At 47.2% G+C, this 13,221-nt stretch overlaps 1 protein-coding gene across 3 annotated transcripts in view; it reads right to left on the bottom strand.

Moving 5' to 3' along the window:
* CAP1 (cyclase associated actin cytoskeleton regulatory protein 1) overlaps window positions 1-10,852 on the bottom strand; it is a 31,176-nt gene extending 20,324 nt beyond the window's left edge. The window contains exons 1-2 of one of the 3 annotated variants that reach the window (XM_062191045.1): window positions 10,743-10,849; window positions 8,483-8,563 (exon numbers count right to left, since the gene is read on the bottom strand). The gene's annotated coding sequence lies outside the window, so the exon portion shown is untranslated. Of the gene's footprint in view, window positions 1-8,482; window positions 8,564-10,742 lie in introns of all 3 variants that reach the window. The other 2 variants (XM_062191046.1, XM_062191044.1) reach the window with 2 other exon arrangements.
* Between the last annotated feature and the right edge of the window lie 2,369 nt (window positions 10,853-13,221).

The raw sequence follows: 13,221 nt of genomic DNA, 5'->3' as shown, positions 1-13,221 counted from the left end.
CTAAACGTTGTGGGGGCTACTCAATAAACTGAAGACACACAGTCCCTCCCTCCAAAAGCTTTCTGTTCATATTGGGAAGGGCAACAAAATGAAATGAGAATGGAACACTATGACCATATTTTATAAACTTCTGTTAGAAAAGTTAGCTTGATTAGGCAAGGTTAAAGAATCAGCCTGAATAATGTAGATTTTTCTTTGCAGAATATTGCTGCTATGGTTCCGAATTATATAGTATAAATGACTATACGCGCTGAGAGTTAAGAAGAAATCAACGTGGACTAGAGGTAGATTTCAGGAGGAAAGAGGAATGTCCTGATGGAAAGGCAAGGGGAAAAACGGAAGACATTCCAAATCAAAAGCAAAAACAGACTAAGCAGGCCATGCACAGAAAGTGTGAGCACGTTGTCCCACACAGTGCATGGAGTATCATGGGAAATAAGACTAACCAAGCAAGTGAGGTCAGATTATAGAGGGCAATGAAAGCCAGGCAATATTTGGATTTGATGTGCGATAACTGTGAAGCCATTTGAGATTTTTTTTTTTTTTTTTTTTTTTTTTTTAATTTTTGACAGGCAGAGTGGACAGTGAGAGAGAGACAGAGAGAAAGGTCTTCCTTTTGCCGTTGGTTCACCCTCCAATGGCCGCCGCGGTAGCACGCTGCGGCCGGCGCACCGCGCTGTTCCGATGGCAGGAGCCAGGTGCTTCTCCTGGTCTCCCATGGGGTGCAGAGCCCAAGCACTTGGGCCATCCTCCACTGCACTCCCTGGCCACAGCAGAGAGCTGGCCTGGAAGAGGGGCAACCGGGACAGGATCGGTGCCCCGACCGGGACTAGAACCCGGTGTGCCAGCGCCGCAAGGCGGAGGATTAGCCTGTTGAGCCACGGCGCCGGCCGCCATTTGAGATTTTTGAGTGAAGGAGTATGATGAATGCAAAGTGTTTACAGTATGGATATACTTTTAAAAGTCTGTGGACAGAGCACAGTTTGGCCAAGCAGTTAAGATACCCGCATCCCACATCAGAGAGCCTGGGTTTGATTCCTGGCTCCAGCTTCTTGCTGGTGTAGACTCTTGGAGGCAGTGGTGATGACTCAAGGTAACAAAGTTCCTGCCATCCATGTGCCAGATCTGGATTGTGTTTACCAGCTCCTGGCTCCAGCCCCAACCCAGCCCTGGTCACTGTGGGCATTTGGGGTGTGAACCAGGGATGGAAGGTATCTCTCTCCGCTTCTGCCTCTCAAGTAAATAATAATCTTTAAAAATAACAGATTGGCACTGTGGCATTGCAGGTTAAGCCACTGCTTGCACCTGTGGCATCTCATACTGAGTGCAAGTTCAAGTCACTGCTGTTAGGCTTCTGATTCAGCTCCCTGCTAACGTGCCTGGGTGAGCAGCAGATAGCCCGAGTAGGTGGGCCCTGGCATCCACTTGGGAGATGCAGTTCCTGGCTCCTGGCTTCAGCTGGTCCAGCTCTGGCTTTTGTGGCCATATGGGAAATGAACCAATGGACAAGTCAATCTCTTTCTCTCCCTGTCTCTCTGCCTTTCAAATAAATCAAATCTTTAAAAAATAAAGTTCAAGGAAAATGAAATTTAAAAATAAGCTTACTTCTAAAGTTTGTGGAAAAAGGAATTAAAACATAAGTATTTGGGGCTGGTGCTCTGGATAAGCCTCCACCTGTGGCACTGGCATCCCATAGGGGCACCGGTTCGAGTCCCAGCTGCTCCCCTTCTGATCCATCTCTCTGCTATGGCCTGGTAAAGCAGCAGAAGATGGCCCCAGTGCTTGAGCCCATGCACCTGTGTGGGAGACCTGGAAGAAGCTCCTGGCTCCTGGCTTCAGTTCAGCTCAGCTCTGGCCGTGGCAGCCATTTGGGGAGTGAACCAGCGGATGGAAGTCTTTCTCTCTGCCTCTGCCTCTCTGTAACTCTGCCTTTCAAATAAATACATAAACAAATCTTTAAAAAAAATAAGCATTTGGTGCAAAAAACTTTGAAATTCGTGCAGTTTTTTCCTTAATATACATTTTTCTTGAACTTTCTTAAGACCTCCAATATACACAGATTTCAAAATAAACTTATGTTTCAATAGCATTTTCTACAAAATTTTTGAAGTACTCTCAGACTGATCTACTGAATGGGATTTAGGAAAAAAGAAAAAAAAAAAGAAGATATGAAGGTCCAGAATGTCAGACTGAAAACTGGTACTCATCTAGTTGTAAAATAAGGTTACTGCAAAAGACACTTCTAAAAAAACAACCCACAATATTTGATATCTAACCAGGTACTGAAACTACACAAAAACAACTGATTAATCTACAAATAATCATCTTTAGGCAACTAAGGGACAAACACCTGAATTAAGTGCTGTAGGGAATATTTTTTTAAAGATTTATTCATTTATTTGAAAGGCAGAGTTATACAGAGAGAGAAGGAGAGGCAGAGAGAGAGAGGTCTTCCATCTGCTGGTTCACTCCCCAGTTTGCCGCAATGGCCGGAGCTGCGCCTGTCCGAAGCCAGGAGCCAGGAGCTTCCTCCAGGTCTCCCATACAGGTACAGGGGCCCAAAGACTTGGACCATCTTCTACTGCTTTCCCAGGTCACAGCAGAGAGCTGGATCGGAAGAGGAGCAGCTGGGTCTCGAACTGGCATCCATATGGGATGCCGGCACTGCAGGCAGTGGCTTCACCCACTATGCCACAGCGCCGGCCCCTGTAGGGAATATTAAAAAGGGGGGGGGGGGGGCGAAATAGCTTCCCTGCTATCTCTCTTTCAAATAAATTAAATACCTTTCTCTCTGTCTCTCTCTCTCACTGTCTAACTCTGCCTATCAAAAAAAAAAAGGCCGGTGCCGTGGCTCACTAGGCTAATCCTCCGCCTGCGGCGCCGGCACCTTGGGTTCTAGTCCCAGTTGCTCCTCTTCCAGTAGTCCAGCTCTCTGCTGTGGTCTGGGAAGGCAGTGGAGGATGGCCCAAGTGCTTGGGCCCTGTACCCGCATGGGAGACCAGGAAGAAGCACCTGGCTCCTGGCTTTGGATAGGCGCAGCGCCGGCTGTAGCAGCCATTTCGGGGGTGAACCAACGGAAGGAAGACCTTTCTCTCTGTCTCTCTCTCTCTCAGTAACTCTGTCAAAAAAATACAATAAAATAAAAAATCAAATAAAATAATTAATTAAAAATAAAAGGGGTGGGCACAGCATTTATGATGCCATTTGAGATGTCTGCGTCCCATATTGGAGTGCGTGGGTTTGAGTCCCAGCTCCCCTCCCAATTCCAGCTTCCTGGTAATGCGCACCCTAGGAGGCAGCAGGTGATGGCTCAAGTAGTTGGGTCCCTGCCACCCATGTGGGAGACCCAAACTAAGTTCCTGGCTTTAGCTCTTGCAGGCATTTGGGGAGTGAACCAAAGGAGGGAGAAATCTCTGTCTCTGCCTTTCAAATAAATATTTTTTTTAAATAGCTTCCCTGACCTAAAGGTAGAAGTCTAGCAGGAGAGACAAAAACTACCTTCTACTGGATCACTTGTTCCTGGATTAGGAGGGATTCTAGCAATCAATTCTGAGGTTCAGAACAGTCCTCTCAGCATTCTCAGTGATTAGTCAGGCAGCCTCTGCTCAAACACCTGAGCCTTCCGGGGGACGCCCATTCCATTCAGACAGCTGAAAGCAAAAAGTTCTTCCTTATATGGAGGCAAATCTGCCTCCCTGCAACTTCCACCTACCGGATCTGTGTTCTGCCCTCAGGCTCACGCCAAACGGAAAACAAGTACTAACTGGGTGTCACTGCCTGTGCGGGGCACTGCCTGTGTACAGAGGGGAGACAAGGATGACTCTGGAGGTGCAAGTGTGAGGGCCTCAAGAGAATGACGACAGCACAGGCAGCACAGGTTCTGGCATGCTCCAGTTAGGGCAAGAAGATGAGGTCAGTTTTGGATATGCTGAGATGGGAGAGATGAAGCTTCCAAGTGGAAATGTCCAGTTCATACTTCAAAATAAAGCCTGGGAAAGGATCAAGACTGGAGACAATGTTTACAAGTCACTGGCAAAGAAATGCCATGAAGTCATGAGAATGGATAGGCTCTTGGAGGGATATCATGCAGTGCAAAAACAAATTATGGGCTTGATTCTCCAGCAATTTCTTTTGTGGTTTAAAACCAAGAAAAACAGAAATGACGAGTGGTTCCTGCTGAAGCAGCTTTACACTCTGATCATTCTACAACTCAACCCAGTTTCTTCTGCCTATTCAAGGAAGTCATTCAGAAGTAAACAGGGATAGGGGCTGGTGCTGTGGCAGATGGAAGACCTCTCTCTGTCTCTACCTCTCTCTGTAACTCTTTCAAATAAATAAAATAAATCTTTAAAAAAAAAAAAGAAGAAGAAGAAGAAAGCAAGCACAAAAGTCAGCCTATATGCTATGGCAGCTACCAGATCTACTTCATGAAAAGTCCTTCTCCTGGCTTTGACGTTGTAACCCTGTTCCTGAGATTCTATCCTAAGGAAGTAAATCCAAATGCAAGTAAAATGATAGACAAGAAGATTCAGCTTAATGTTAGATCTATCTACCTACCTGTATCTATATATATCTTAGCCTCCTAAGTATAGGGGAATAGCTAAATGCTCTGTGGAAAAAGACTTCAAGAGAACACAGTGTTTGTAACTTTGGGGTGATGGGCTTTTGGACAATTTTTCCCTATTTTCTAAACTTACTTTCACATAGTTATATATCTCCACTTGGATATATCTCAACTACCACTAAGCTATATATGAGTAGTTCTACTCCTTAAAACATAGAAATTCTTACCAGTAGGTTCTAACATGTCACAAAGCAAAAACTAAACATGTTACTAGGAAACACAAGTTGGCTGGTTTAATCCAGAAACCAAAAACAGACACCACTTTGCTCTAGAAAAGATGCCATCTAAATCTAACCCAAATCAGGAGCCACTGTTCTTCCCAGCGTTTGATTTCGCTGATTAAAACAATGACATTCAGTGCCTGAGTCACTGCCACCTGAGGTTTAGATTAAAAGAGAAAGAAGGGCCTATCTTCTAGGCAGGAAGGAATCCAGCCCATTATCAGTGCTTGTCTCCTGTTTCCACCTTATACATGGTCTTCTGTCTAAAAATCCGAGAACAAGTGAAATAAGGAATAGTACAAACTGAAGTCAGACTTGGGAACTTGCCGTTTCAATGATCTGAGGCAAACCTAACTTTGTATGGCTGTGGGTTCCCCTCTGTCCCACATTCAAAGAATATCATGAAGACTAACTAACTGCACAGAGCACTTGATGGTCCCCTTCTACTTCTACACGCTTTATGCTGTGTACGGAGAAACTGCACAGGCTGATTGCAGCCTGAAGAGTTGCCTTAACTGCACAGCATTTCCCATTCTTATACATATACATCCAAGGATGACATTTGTCCTTAGCCATGACTCAGCTACAAGTAGAGATATGAAAAGATCTGTGATTCTACGTCTATAATTAACTTAAGTATAGGAATTTGAATGACCTTTGGAGGGGAAAAAAAAACCAATAGCCAGCCTGTTCCTCTCACTAAACATCTCACTATTTTCCAGCCAAATGGGAAAGTTTGGCACAGCATGTCTGGTAATACCCGGCAAACAGAGCTGCACTGTAGCTAAGGAGTATTTTTAGAGCTTTGATTGTTTTTATTAGGTTAACACAGTGGTTTCACAAAAAGTAATAGTTTCATGGTGAATTTGGTAGCTGTAATATAAAGATGATGAAGTTAGAACAATTTTCAATTTTATCAATTAAAATAAACGTGAATATCAACTCTATAAACTATCCACAATGTAAAAATGATAGTCCCTGTCTGCTAAAACCAAACAGTCTAAATGCACGCAACATGAATGTGAATAAGACAGGAATTTATTTATCCCCATTACAGTAGAAATGGAAATCTGCTGACTTGCACTGTCAACTAACACAAAGTGGCTTCTAGCGCCCATCTCAGTGTAGCATTTCTCTATGCAGATCACATTCTCTGGGGGTGAAGGAATGGAGGAGGCAGGGAGGCAAGTCCTTATAAGGACCAACCAGGAATTCCTTAAAGAAAACAATCATTTCTTGATGCCTCAATGAAACAAATAATTCATTCATTTCAGCATACTGAGTGCTTATCATGTACCATACATTGTGCTAAGTATGGCCTTGGGGTCTGTCCTCAGAGAATTTAGCTGGGGAGGAAAAAACTGTTGAACAATCACAGTTATGAAACATTTTTTAAAAAATATTTATTTATTTATTTGAAAGGCAGACTTTATAGAGAGGTAGAGGCAGAGAGACAGAAAGTGAGAGAGAGAGAGGGCTTCCATCCACTGGTTCACTCCCCAAATGGCCACAATGGCCAGAGCTGGGTCGATCCAAAGCCAGGAAACTTAAGCCTCATCCGGGTCTCCCATGTGGGTGCAGGGGCCCAAGGACTTGGGCCTTCTTATACTGCTTTCCCAGGCCATCAGCAGGGAGCTGGATCCTAAGCAGAGCAGCCAGTGCCTATATGGGATGCAGGTGGTGGCTTTACCCACTCCACCACAGCACCAGCTCCTTTTTAAAAAAAAAAAAAGAATTTATTTATTTATTTGAAATGAAACTTTCCAATGCAGTAATTCTCAATCAGGGACAATTCTTCCTTCCAGTAGACATTTAGCAATGTCTGAAAATATTTTTGGTTGTTACAATTGAGGAAGTGCTACCAGGATCTAATGGGTAATGGGTAGAGGCCAGGAAGGCTGCTAAACACTCTGCACTGTGGCTGGCAAAGCAAGTAAAGCTGCTGCTGCCTGTGACACCCCCATCCCCTGTGGGTGCTGGTTCGAGTCCCGGCTGTTCCAGCCCAGCTGTGGAAGTTACAGCCATCTGGGGAATAAACCAGTGGGTAGAAGAGCTCTCCATCTCTGTCTCTGTCTGTAACTTCCTTTCAAATAAATAAATAACTAAATCTGCAATGCACGAGAGAGATCCACAAGGAAGAATTACCTGGCTCAAAATATCAATTATGGGGCTGGTGCTGTGAAGCAGCGGGTTAAAGCCCCAGTCTGCAGCTCCAAGACATCAATTATCATATGGGTGCTGGTTCTAGTCCTGGATGCTCCTCTTCCCAACTAGCTCTCCGCTATGGCCTGGGACAGCAGTGGAAGATGACCCATGAGGGAGACCTTGAAGCAGCTCCTGGCTCCTGACTTAGGATCGGCTCAGCTTTGGCCGTTGTGGCCATCTGGGGAGTGAACCAGCGGATGGAGAACCTGTCTCTCTGTCTCTAACTCTCTGTAACTCTTTCAAGTAAATAAAAATAAATCTTAAAAATAAATCATGAGGAGGTTGAAAATCCTCACTCTAAAGTAATAAAGAACACTTGCGGGGCCAGCACAGTGCCGTAGTGGGTAAAGCCGCCGCCTGCAGTGCCAGAATCCCATATGGGCACCAGTTCGAGTCCTAGCTGCTCCTCTTCAAATCCAGCTCCCTGCTGTGGCCTGGGAAAGCAGTAGAAGATGGCCCATCTCTTCGGGTCCCTGCACCCACGTGGGAGACCCGAAAGAAGCTCCTGGCTCCTGACTTTGGGTTGGCACAGCTCCAGCCATTGCAGCAATTGGGGAGTGAACCAGTGGATGGAAGATCTGCCTCTCCCTCTCTCTCTTTGTAACTCAGACTTTCAAATAAATAAATAAATCTTAAAAAAAAAAAAAAAAAAAGAACACTTGGAAATGCGACAGATTCCAGCAAAATGTTAGTATAATAAATTAGAAAGGCAATAAGCTAAGTACAAGAAGTTCAAATAAAATGCTAGCATAATAAACTAAATTAGAAAGGCAAGCTATATCATCCACTGAAAATTAAATAAAATAAGGGGAATTCTGTAAGTCGGAAAAAGGAGGTTAGCCTTGATTCTTGGAAAGATGAAGCCAATGAAAGGTAGTGAAATGAAAATGGTTTTTTAAAAGAACATTTAAAAAATGAGTCTAGCTGAGGTAGAGAAGCTGGAGGAACAAGCATGAAAGCCAGGTCAGTAGAAAAGAAACTAATGATGACATTTCAAAGGAATAATCACTAGGATTGGATAAGGTATGGCTTAAGAATCCTCGGATTTCAAATCTCAGTGTTAAATTGCAAACCAGAGGGTTCAATTTCCAAAGATACTTTGCATTTGCTTGTTTAAGCAAAATGAATTGGACTCAAAATGCCTCAGAAAAAAACAAAAAGAGGAAGTCACTTATTTAAAGGGTCAGTCCTGGATAAAAAAAATAATAATAATAACTGCAACTAAACAAATGTATACATATCCAAGAAGGGGGATGGGTGAGAAAAAAGATCAAGGAAACATTTTACAATTAACTCAACAGCTGACCTCCTCCAAGCAAACACACAGGCACTGAATCTTAAGAACAACACCACTTTGGGCAGGTTATGCTTTACAAAGTATTTTCACTGCTATTATTTTATTTAAACCCTCCAAGACATCAATTATGCCCACCTGATGGGAGTGTTTCCAGGGAAGGCAGGAAACTCCTACAGAAATTTCTATATGCTGGATGGTGGCAACTCAATCAGCAAACTGCCAACACAAAATAAAATCCAAATACATTCAAACAAGGCAATAAAAGCCCTTTGGAACCCAACAGGTATGGACCTTTATCTTTGTTCTGTCCAAGTCCAGGCTCCAGGCCCTTCACTGAATAAAGACATTCTCCTGCCTCCACATCTTTACTGCTTGCTCTGCCTGGGGCACTCTTTTAAAAACCTTTGCCTAGACGCGCTACAAACACTTCAAACTAAACATGTCCAAAATTCATTTTCTTTCTGTGTCACCTCCCTAATTTACCTCTTCCTAGCTGAATGGTATCACCCAGTTCCCTAAGTCAGAAAAGCAGGCAATCATCTAATTACTCTTACTTCTTCATTCCCATAAATTAACTGGCCTCCAACTCCACGGATTCCATTTTAATATTGCTCTAGTCGGTGCCTCGTCTACATTCCCATTTCCGCTCGCTCCCTGAATTCAAGTCATTGATACAGTAGAGCAAAACACTGGCCTACTCCCCTACAGCGTCTGATTCTCTCCCACTTGACAGTGAACATTCTAAAACAGAAACCTGGTCATACTGTTTTCCTATATAAAATCCTTTTAAAGCATCCTCACAGCTCTCAGGGTAAAACCCAAACTCCTTAGCATGCCTTGTGAGTTCCTCCATATTTGACCTCCCCGCTTCCCCTCACTTACTCCACTTCCCTAAGCATTACAGAAATTCCAGGTAAACTGAACTAGTTATGGTCTTCCACACGTCCAGATCCTTGCACCTGCAGTCTTCTTTGCCTGGAAATTCCTTTTCCAATTTCATCCCATGGCTAAATAACTCTTGTACGATTTAGCCACCCATCTCCTCCCAGAGGACTGGAAACCTAGCTCAGGTACTTCTGGGTGCTCTCGTGATGCTGGGCGCCCACAGAGCACCATTGACAATGTAAGCCATCCATTACACACTTGCCTGCTCCCTCCTCCCTCATAAACTCCAAAAGAACACTGCATTCTTTGTCCCCAGCGTCACACCTACTAAGGGTCTCAGTGTTTGGTAAATGATCAACGTGCTGCTCCACTCTGGCATTTTCACTTGGATAGGGAGCCCTGCAAGCAGCCTCCAGTGACGCGGTTTTGACAGTAACTTCGAAGATGTTCTCATCCCCTGGTCCCAGCACCTACTCCTGTAACGCATCTTAAACTCTACTTTGAAAGGCTTTTTCTGAACCCTCGGTGGCATCCTTCCACAGGACCCTGTTCTTTCCTAACACTGGCTTGTAATGACTTCTCAGACGCTCCTGCCAACCCTGCTAGCTCCATGCCCGCAGGGTCCAGCTTCTGGTTTCCCAGTTGGCACCCCCCCGGATCACACGGAAATGCTGCCACTGAATTTATTCCTGTGAGGTGCAGAGACCTCCACTTAAAAGATGAGCACAATGAAGCTCAGCGATGTTAAATAAGGCATCCACGGCCGCAGGTCCCCAGCAGCGGGGCCGAGCCAAACCCCAGCCATTCTGATTTCAGGTCCAGACATACAGAACACCGCCAATAAAGTTGGCGTGGCTTTTCAGAGCGAGAGCAGCAGATTAGGAGGCAGGGGAAGTTATCTGATGGCAAATGTAGAACTTGCCCACCTCACTTGGAAAAACTCCCCAAGCATGCCAACAGCTGAATTTGGAAAAAAAAAAAAAAAAAGTTCCACACAGCGGGCGGCCTTTAACCTGCAACTGCCGAGACCGGAAGATGACCCCCAAGTCAGAGATTCCAAGGAAAGGAACGTGGGGAGGATCTGGGGTTGGAATCGAATGATTCTCATTCTTTTCCTCACTCGCTGTCTGATTTTCCCTAGCCTCTTCCCCCCAGGGGTTTATTTACCCATCTCTGCAATGGGAGTGAGAGGGGTAAAGACTCGGGGGTTTCCTTTCAGTCAGGACACCGGAGTCGGACCTCCGCCGAGGCTGACCGGCAGCGCGACAAGATCGACTGGAAGGACCTCCCCGGGACAGCCGGTCTCAGCTGGTCACCCCCGCCCCACCTCAAGAGACCGCGCCCAGCAGTCCCGATCGGCCTGAGGGCCTCAGCCCCGGCCCCCTCAGCGGGGGTCGCCACACGCACTTAGGCCAGAAAAGCATTATCAACACCAGGGGCCGATGGGCTCAGAAGGGGAGCCCCAGTCCCCACCCAGCAACGTACCCCCCACCTCAGAGCGGTGCCTCACCTCGGTACTGCGATCAGCCGCTCTCCACTTCCGGCAAGAACCGCCCAGCAATCTTCGCGCGACCCACTTCCGGGCCCTCACTGGGCGCGGCGCCCCCACCGGAAATGAACCGCCGGCTGCAACGGTAGGCTGGACTGGGATTCGGTGGGGTGGTCAGTCCTGCCGGCTCGCGACTCCGCCCTCTCTACCCCACGCCTCGGAGAGAGAATACCGGCCAGCGCCGAGGGCACCAGGCGAAGAGCCCCGCCCCCTGGGCGGGAGCGGCCCCCGAGGGGGCGTGTCCACAGGCTGGGCCACTCCCCGTGGCCTACCTTACCGAGCCGGAATCGCCCCCTGCGGTCCGAGCCAATGGGGAGGCCGAGAGCACTGGAAAGGAGGCCAGAGAGTGGCTAATTCTCCTGTCGGTTTGATCTCAATGGAAAAAGGCCAGTCCCTTTTCACTGCTGTCCCTAAAGGGTCTTGAAAGGACTGGGGGGTGGGGGGTAGGGGGTGGGGGGCCAGGGACCTCAGGCGGCCGTCAGCTCCCTTGGGGATCAAGGCCAGGCTCCACCTCCCCCTGGGCGTTGCACAGCATGGTTTCCCGGTTTGTAACGTTGAGAAGGCAGTAGGTCGGGAAGGACTTAACGGAGGTTAGGCGTGAGGAAGGCGGTCGGTGAGGGGTGCTGGGGACCCAGCCCTGGGTGGCTGGGCGCGCCCGCCCCCCGCCCTCGCTGGCCCTGCCCAGGCTGCGAAGGTGGAGAAAAAAACCTTCCACTCGCCTACTTCCTGTTCGCTGGGCGCGCTCTGTGACCATAGATGGTCAGGTCTGGGGCCGCGCCGAAGCCTCCGCCCCGTGCCTGGGGAGTCCTTCCTCTAATCGCGCAGGGTGTGGTCCCCAGGAGTGGGGCGAGCGGAACGGGGGAGATGCTGCCCCGCTGCGCCACCACCCCGCTCCTGAGGCCGGGCCGTGCCCATCCCGCGGCTGCTGTGGGTTCGTGGGGGTGGGCTCCGCACCGCGGCTGCAGCTCGCAGGGGACACCGCTTCCGTGTTCCTCGGACCTGGGATTCAGATCTTTGTTCCCTTGAGACTCACACTTTCCAACGGGTCATTATCCTCCCACGATGAGTTATTTCTAGAAGAAAACAGGCGAGAGCTACAGTTCCCACCCCTTAAGTCGCAGGACTGAAAGCTCGTGTTTCAAGTTGAATGCGAGCGTTTTATGCCAGAGGGAATCGTTCAACAAATACGGTTCTTAGAATAACGGCTCCCATTTACTGTGCACTGACTGCCCGCCAGGCCTGTGTCGAGGGCTGCAAGCACGTGTTCACTGACTCCTAAGAGCTGCTCTGTGGCAGCTACCATTATGTCCTCTGTGGTTTTCAAATGAGGAAGCTGAATCATTTGCCAAGGTCACAAAGTAACTGTTGGGACTTTGAAAACACATCTGTCTGATTCTAAACCCTGTGAGCTTAATTAACCCCATATCATAGACCATACTGCAGTCATCTGAGGACACGCTGGGTTCCCCATCCTGGCCTAGGCCTTTCACAGGCAGGCAGCGTTTGGACAGGTTCCTTTGGATGCGTCGCTGGGCCTCTTTCCAATTCCATGTCTCCCTGTATATCTAAAAGAAAAATGACATGACCAAAAATAGTACAGAAATCATATTTTAAATATTTACATTTAACAAAAAACTCGCTCTCTCCCCTTTTCTGTCTCTCTCACATACACACACAAAACTTTATTTGAACACAACATCAAAGGGTTAAATGTAAGCGTTTCATGTGTGGAAGCCCAGGACATATGATATGGTTCTCCTGGCCCTCTTAATCTGTTTCTCATCTCATCTGAGCACAGGTTCCAGTCCTGAGCAGCCAATCCTGCTAATGCACCTGGAAAAGCAGCAGAAGATGGCCCTAGTATTGGGCTTCTGCCACCCATGGGGGAGACTGGAATTCAGGCTCTGCTCTCTAACTCCACCTTTCAAATGAATAAATATTTTAAAAAGCAATAAAAAGTACACATGCAAGTAAGTCATTCATGGAATGTCTAGTCTTTTAAGGAGTCTAGACACTTGCACCCATAACTCTAATGGGACATGGTTGAGGAACAATCTCTGACACTTTTATTCATTCATTTTTTAAATCTGCACACTGAAATGTATTGAGCTCTTCCTATGTGCCTTGCACTGTGCTATTTTCTTTCGTTCTTTCTTTCTTTCTTTCTTTTTTTTTTTTTTTTTTTTGACAGGCAGAGTGGACAGTGAGACAGAGAGAAAGGTCCTCCTTTTCCGTTGGTTCACCCCTCAATGGCCGCTGCGGCTGGGGCGCTGTGGCCGGCACATCGCACTGATCCGAAGCCAGGAGCCAGGTGCTTCTTCTGGTCTCCCATGCGGGTGCAGGGCCCAAGGACCTGGGCCATCCTCCACTGCACTCCTGGGCCACAGCAGAGAGCTGGCCTGGAAGAGGGGCAACCAGGACAGAATCCGGCGCCCCGACT

This window comes from Lepus europaeus, chromosome 5 (genome assembly GCF_033115175.1).
Source record: "Lepus europaeus isolate LE1 chromosome 5, mLepTim1.pri, whole genome shotgun sequence".
Lineage (NCBI taxonomy): Eukaryota > Metazoa > Chordata > Mammalia > Lagomorpha > Leporidae > Lepus > Lepus europaeus.
This window is presented reverse-complemented; position numbering and strand designations above follow the sequence as displayed.